Consider the following 7,789-nt stretch of genomic DNA (forward strand, 5'->3'; position numbering starts at 1 on the left):
TTACATTCACCCATTTTGCATTCTAAATTAAGTACAAACAACATCAACAAATACAAACAAAGCAGTTATTATTAAACTTTGTCTTTTATATTCGATCAAAAATTATTCGATTTCCTAAAAATCTTAATAACCAGCGGTTATTTTATTTTATTTTCATTATTATTATTATTATTATTATTATTATTATTATTATTATTATTATTATTATTATTATTATTATTATTATTATTATTATTACTATTATTATCATTATTGTTATTATTACTACTATTATTATTATTATTATTTATTGTCATAATACTGTTATCATTTACAATGATCATCATTATCACTGTTGTTATTATTACTGATTGACATATTAATGTCATTATTATTGTCGTTCATGTTATTGTTATTATTATCGTTGCTACTATAATTTCTTGACTGATTAATGTATTATTTTCGGTATTTAAAACTAAAAAGCTATTAAATTCATCATTTCATTGTCACACCAAACCCCACCACTAAACTAATGAAGCAATAAATTTATAAATTTCTCTTTATGTGTATAATTTTAAATATCAAGTTTTCAATAAAACGAAAAGATTTTATCATTTTGAAATTTAATATAATACCGATTATTTTACAGTTACTAAAAAAATTGCAAAATAATATTTAATACTTACCTACTAATGTTTATGTTTCCTATTCCATTCGTCTATTAATATATGTATATATATATATTTTTTTTTGTAACATATGAATAATTTACAATTTTACTCCTTTTTTGTAAAAAAAAAATTAATTCCTTAAAAGGGACATGTCATATGGCTATTTTCGTTTTTAGCTGAAATACAAATTTCATAAATTTCAACACTTCGCACTTTTTTTGCGGGAAATGCAATTGTTTGCTATTTATACTGCAATCTAAATAATTTTTATTTATTTTTTATATATTACCACTAGTGCTAAGATATTGCGTACAAGCATATAAAAGCTATGAAAGCACGGAAAGATTGCTTGAAGATGAAAATGAAGCCGAAAAAATTTACTTATTTATTTATTATTTGTTTTATTGAAGTCGAAAAAAGTAAGCAAAAGAAAAATAAATCTTAAAAAGTTATTGGCAGGAAAATTAATTCGTTAAATTGCATTTTAAAATTGTTAATTATTACTTATTGTTAGAGGGAATTTGAAAAATTGCTGGATTTAATTTGAAATAAGTGAAAGAAAACAATAATAATAATAATTTAGTATGATGAATAAAAAGAAAAGAAAAAAACAAAGTATTTTATTAAAATTAAATAAAAGAAATAAGCTTAAAATGAATAAAGTGAATTATGATAACCGTGTAAACGATGCATTTCATGATGTTTAAATTATCATTATCAATTGTCGCTGAATTTGTTAGCATGAATGAATAAGATGATCGTCGTAACAGCTGTTATCAGGACAGAGTATTCGTGATAATATTTGTAATTTTCGTTAATATCCTTTATCAAATTACATACAACCTATAACATTGCTTCTTATATTTAATTACCAATTTATTATTAATTCAAACAATTTCTGTTACAGTTTTTTCAAGTATAAAGAAACGATAAAACTACTGGTGCTTGATAAAATTAGAAAAGTAGAATATAATGAAGAGGTGAGGAAAAGAGGGAGGAAATTTGTTTGCTTTTTTCAAAGTATTATAGCTATTAGATTGAATAGATGAATAGAAAGCCGTGAGAATTTGTAGAATGAAAAGGAATGATTGTATTAATTGAGAAATTAAAATCAAAAATAGCGATGATAATCGAAAATTAAGATTGAAAATAATGGTGCTAATTTGGAAAATTAAAAACAGAAAATAATATTAATTGAAAAATTAGAATTAGAAATAGTCACATTAATTGAAAAATTAAAATTATAGAAGTTGTGAAAAATTAAAATTGTAGGAAAATTTTGAACGAAATTCCAATTTTAGTCTGTTTGTGTTTTCCTGCTTCAAATTTTTGAATTTCCTATTTTACTAATAATTGCATCTATGTGTGTTATAAATTAAATTGATTGAACTCAATATCATATAGCATTTTATTATATTTCATCCTAACTCTTCTGCTTAAAATATATTATGAAACGTTAATTAAATTTTAATCAGAATCAAAATTAACCTATTCGTACTATTTTGCTTATTTATAAATTCAAATAAAATACCAGCATGTCTTTCGCTAATTACATAGATTTAAAGCTGTAAACTTTATTCTATTTAATTATGAAATGATTACAACGATAAAATAATGCTGTCAATGGAATAAATGAAAATGACCTATTTTGATAATTATATTAAATTTATAAGCAAGAACAATACCAACAACAATAATAACAATAACAATAACAACAATAGCAACAATAACAATACCAATAACAATAACAACAATAATGGCAATAACAACATAGCTTATTTAATTGTTTAATTGCTTGTATTTTATCTGTTGATTATAGATTGATAAACAATTCCTTGAAATCTGACTTTTATTTCGGTTTTCTGTTTTTTTATTTCTTTTTTTCTCTTTAAAGGAAAATATTGCTTAATATATTTATTTTTGTTACTAAACATTTAATAAGAGTGAATATTCACCTTTTTTCACAAAAAAATCTTCGTATTCTAAACTTATTCATGAATTAACAAGAAATACAACTGAGAGTAATTGAAAAAGAAAAAAAAGAAAGGTACGAGTAGAGTAACTTTAAACTTAAAAGGGAAGCTAATTGGAATCGATGCTAGAAATTACTAAAGGCAACAAAAAGTAGATTTAATTATTCCGTTTTATCAACAGCAATCGATTTTCTGGTTTGCCACAAAGCATGATAGAAAATTATTTACCAAGGCATCAGAGTGGAAAATCATCAGGCCACGGTTTAACATTCCTTCCAAATGGTTCTAATGTCTATCATCTGAATCATTTCAATTCATCAAATAGATAAGTAATTCACTTCATGCAGAAGTATTTCACGTAGAACACGTAATTAGAATGAAATAAAGAGGAGCATTTCACGTAGAACATTTACAAATACTCAACTGAATCACTTCATTTCATCAAATGAGTAAATAATTCAGAATAAGTAGAAATATTTCATTAGATAATGCAAGTAGATTGAAATTTTACGTAGACCATTATGCACGTTATTATGTTACCACGTAGACACGCGTAACGTATCACGTACACGTGCCACGTATCACGTGTCACGTTATAGCGTATACATGTTATCAAAAATATTTATTGATAATATAAAAGCTTTTTCTTTCATTGATAAATCATAACAGTTGAACTTTAATTTTTCCTTTTTTTTTCGAAATATTATTACCTAAAAGTCGATAAAATACAAAAAATTGTAGAATAAATTATAAATTGGGAATTGAAAATTTGTGGAAAAAATCAGCAAATTTAAATGGTAAGTTAAGCTAAATCTGAAATGATGAATTAAGCTTTTCATTTAAAAAAGGTTTTTAATTTTGATTACTTTTCAATGGCTGCTATGATTCGCTTATAGCAAATCAACTTTTAATTAAGCTAATTATAATCCTTTCTAAATATTGAAAGAGTCGTAACTTAATAAGTTACTTAGGCGAGAAATTGATTGAATGTTGTGCGATAAAATTTGAGAAAAATAAGAGGAAACGTTGTAATATTAATTGTGAGAAAATGTCAACAACTGATAAGTTGAAATTGTGAAAAAAAAGACGTCAACAATTGATAAGTCAGCAATTCTGATAAACAAAATATTTCTCTCATTTCCTTTTTCAAGTATCATATCTAAAAAGGAAAATAATTTTACTATAATTGATTAAAATGATAGGGTAAAATTGAGTTTCATTAAGGATACGGTATATGCATAATACTTGAAAATTCCGGAAATCTAAAAAAGTAAAATGCAAAGATGAAAATTATTGGTCAAAAGAAAACTCTGATTAAGATTGGTATTAAGAATTCTCGGGAACAGTAGTTAAGGGAGGAAGGAGGAAAAAAAACAAACATAATAAATTGATTGGAATGCTGATAAAAGGTTATGTAAACATGATGAGAGAGTGACAGGTATTGAGTGAGGAATGTCTGTATAAGATTGATGAATGAGAAGGAAAAAAAAGATGATGAAAAGGGAATGAATTATTGTTGATAAGCATGCATAAGCTATTTAGTAATCATTCCCTTTTTTTTTTTAATAAATTGATGATTAGATATGGTTTTTGATCGAGAAAAATGTTTACATTTAACCTTTACGAGGGTTTATTACATTCGTAAAATGGTATTAATTTAGGATATTTTGCACTTTCTCGGAAATATCTATAGTTTGCTAATGGAAAAAACACATATATGAAAGTAAAAATTAAGGAAATGATTAAAATTTAAATGTTCAAAAATAAATTAAACATAAATAAAGCATAAATGTAAACTTTATGTGATTGCATATAACTTCATAAAATTTTAACAATTCTCCACAATATTAACGCTTCATATTGTTTTGTTTAACTAAATAACATTTTCTTTAATTCATTAATAGATATAAAATTAAAATTCATCGATAATTGATTGAAAATGGCTTTGTTAATTACCATATTTAGTCAATCGGTTAAAATATTGATAAGTTTTAGGGAAAAGTTTTTAAGTTATTAAAAGCTTAAATTTGATTAAATATGCGATAAAATCATTGTTAACCTCTCTGATATAAGGCTTTAATTGCACACAACAATAATGGGTCAGATGAGATGATTTAATTATATATATATATGTAAATGCAAACATAAATGTAAATATAAATATAAAACATAAATACAAATATAAATGGAAATACAATTAGGCAAATAAAAATATAAATACCTGAAAAAATATAAATATAAATACCTAAAATTTAACCATTAGATAAATTAGCTGAATAAAAAAGTAAGTTAAAAAAATAAAAGTAAGTTTTTCCATTTTTTCATATCTTTTTTTGGATGGATGTAATCTATGATGCTTCTTTTTTTTTATTATTTTTGATCATTATCACCAAATTTATTCCCTAATTTTTATAACATGGTCAAAGAATTGAAAAAAAATTACAGTATTAACAGTTTTCAAATAGGGCATTATACGTAACACGTGAATAGTAACGTAACCTTTTTAAGATAATATTGTTAGTAAAATTTCAACTTATTGTTTTCGTATTAGAAAAGAAAAAAGAAAGAAAAAGGATTGCAAAGTTTAGAGATAAAATTAAATGCATTTTTATTTGAATTAGGAAAGAATTTTTCAATTTATTTTATAGCTAAGGAAAGAAAAAAAAACTCCCTGTCACTAAAACTATTATTAGTTTATTTGAATACAGTAATGAAAGAAATTATGTTGTCTAAGTAAATTTTACTATAAACTAAGAGGACTAAGTCTAAATTACATCCTTAAATTGAATGATGAAAATTTTTCAAACAGAAAATTCTGCTACACAAATATTTAGAGCAAAATTTTCTTCTAATAATATGGAATGTTCGATTTTTCTGGCAAGTTTCATTTGTATTATAAAAAGAAACGCTACTGTTATAACTTGATTAATTAAGGATTGGGACGTCTCCTTTCTTTTTCTTCTTTTTTTTTCAATTTAGTCAAAAGAAGAAAACAAGACTTAGACAGAAATATGAACAAGACTTGCTACTTTAACTAAAAAAAAGAAAATGTCAAGTTTGAAATAGATAAACTGGAATATTTTAGAATTGTAATACGAGAGAAAAAATACTAAGAAAATAATTGACTGTTCTTGATTTATGCATTGACAATCTTGGAAAGATAATTCGAAATTCTTCTTTTTCTTTGTTTCTTCCTTTCTTCTATCTGTCACACCAAATATTTCATATTGATATGTTCATTTTCATGTCGCTACAATTTCAAGCTTGGCTCATTTTTTTTGTTTTATTTTTTTTATTGAAAAAACTTATGCTTTAGTTTGCAACTAATTTTTCTTAGTCATTATTTTCTTTCTTCCTTTTTAAAAAAGAAAAAAATATATAAACCGAAAAGTATCAGATCGAAAAGTGTCGAAAAAAGCAAACCGAAAGGAAAAAGTGACCTGAAATGTTAGCTTAAATTATATTGTTCTTTGTGGCATCCATTCAACCTAAAAATTTCATCTTATCGTAAATTTTCTTCTAATTTCATCTTGCCACATATTTTTTACTGTAATTATCATCGTGCTCTAATTTTTCCCTAATATACAATACTACGGTAAATTGCCGTATCAAACGCTCTGATAGTTTCCCGTTTTTTAAATTATCTCAGCCAAATGAATGGAATAATTTGCTAACTTAAAATGATAAAGGAAATAGCAATTAGGAGGAAATGAGAAGGGATAAATTTGTTTTTTTCTTTTTTCTGTTTTCTTTTGCAATATTTCGTTTTTTCGATTCTTTTTATTTTTTAATCGAAACATGCAAAAATTTGGAAGTTTAGAATGAATTTGAAGATGGATATAGGAAAATAAAAGTCATTTTTACAACATTAATCACATCTTCTTCACCCATTCCCTTTCTTTTTCTTTCTCTCTCTCCCTTCCTCTTTCCTTCTGTCATTCACCGATCCTTAATTAGTTTTCTCATTACTTTCGCTGGAAAAAGAGATTGATGAACCAAACTGGGAGAAGTATATATATATATATATATATAATAAAACGAGCAAGCATTATTTAATAATTATCATTTCGAATTAAAGAAATTGATAACCATCATTTTAAATTAAAACGAAATTTGACAATTATCATTCTAAAATTTAAAAAAAAAGCAAAAATTCATTCAATATATAAATTGATACTTACATTTAATGAGTTAAAGATGACACTGCTTACTATTTCTATTCTATTGATAGCTTCATCTTCGCACTTATCTCTTATGGAAATGACAATTTCGAAAAGAAAAAAAATTTTTTTCTAATCCTAATATTTAATAAATATATTCTAAAGTAAACACAATGTCAACATTTAGAAAAGAGAAAGAGAGAGAGAGAGAGGGTGAGGGAAAAAAAACAGCGAAAAAAAAGAGGAAAATTAATTCTTCACAAAAAAATAATTATGCTTAATTGAAATTGTTGTTCACTTAGAAAAAATATGTAATAAAGTACTATAAAATGATAATAATAAAACACTGTAAATAACATTTTTTAAAAATTAATATTTGTTATTTTATTAGTAAAAACAACGGTAAAAATTTCGAATTTTCGAGATTAGAAACATTCGAGTATTCATAATTTCATATTTGAAATGATTGTCATTTTATCAGTGAAAATGATGACAACACATATGGTTATCATATGGAGAGCGTATAAAATGTGCAAAAAATGGAAATTTACATTTAAGTACTTTCATTTGCATATTTGGAATGATCATCACTTTATCAGTGATAACGATGATAAAATAAATAATTGTCATGTGCACATAAAGTAAGAAACTGGAAATTATGATTGAAATACTTCCATTTGTATATCAGGAAAATAAAGAGAAGAGGTGGGATGGTACTTTATATTTTATGAGTGTAAGTGAAAAGTTTGCAAGGAAATTTTCAACATATTCAATAATGAAGTAGTGGATGGTACTAAAGTAACCGAAAATGATTATTGATTATTACAGTATAACAGATTACTATCGTTAACATTACTATTGATATTAAATTAAAAATTAAGCCGTTCGCAGCTCATTATATTTAAATTTTGCAGGAAATCATAAATCTACAAATCTTTGCCTTCCCTTATTATTCTATTTGAAAGTATGATAGTTTTGTTTACTATTATCATCATTAGCTAAATGC

This window comes from Loa loa, assembly GCF_000183805.2.
Source record: "Loa loa unplaced genomic scaffold supercont3.304, whole genome shotgun sequence".
Lineage (NCBI taxonomy): Eukaryota > Metazoa > Nematoda > Chromadorea > Rhabditida > Onchocercidae > Loa > Loa loa.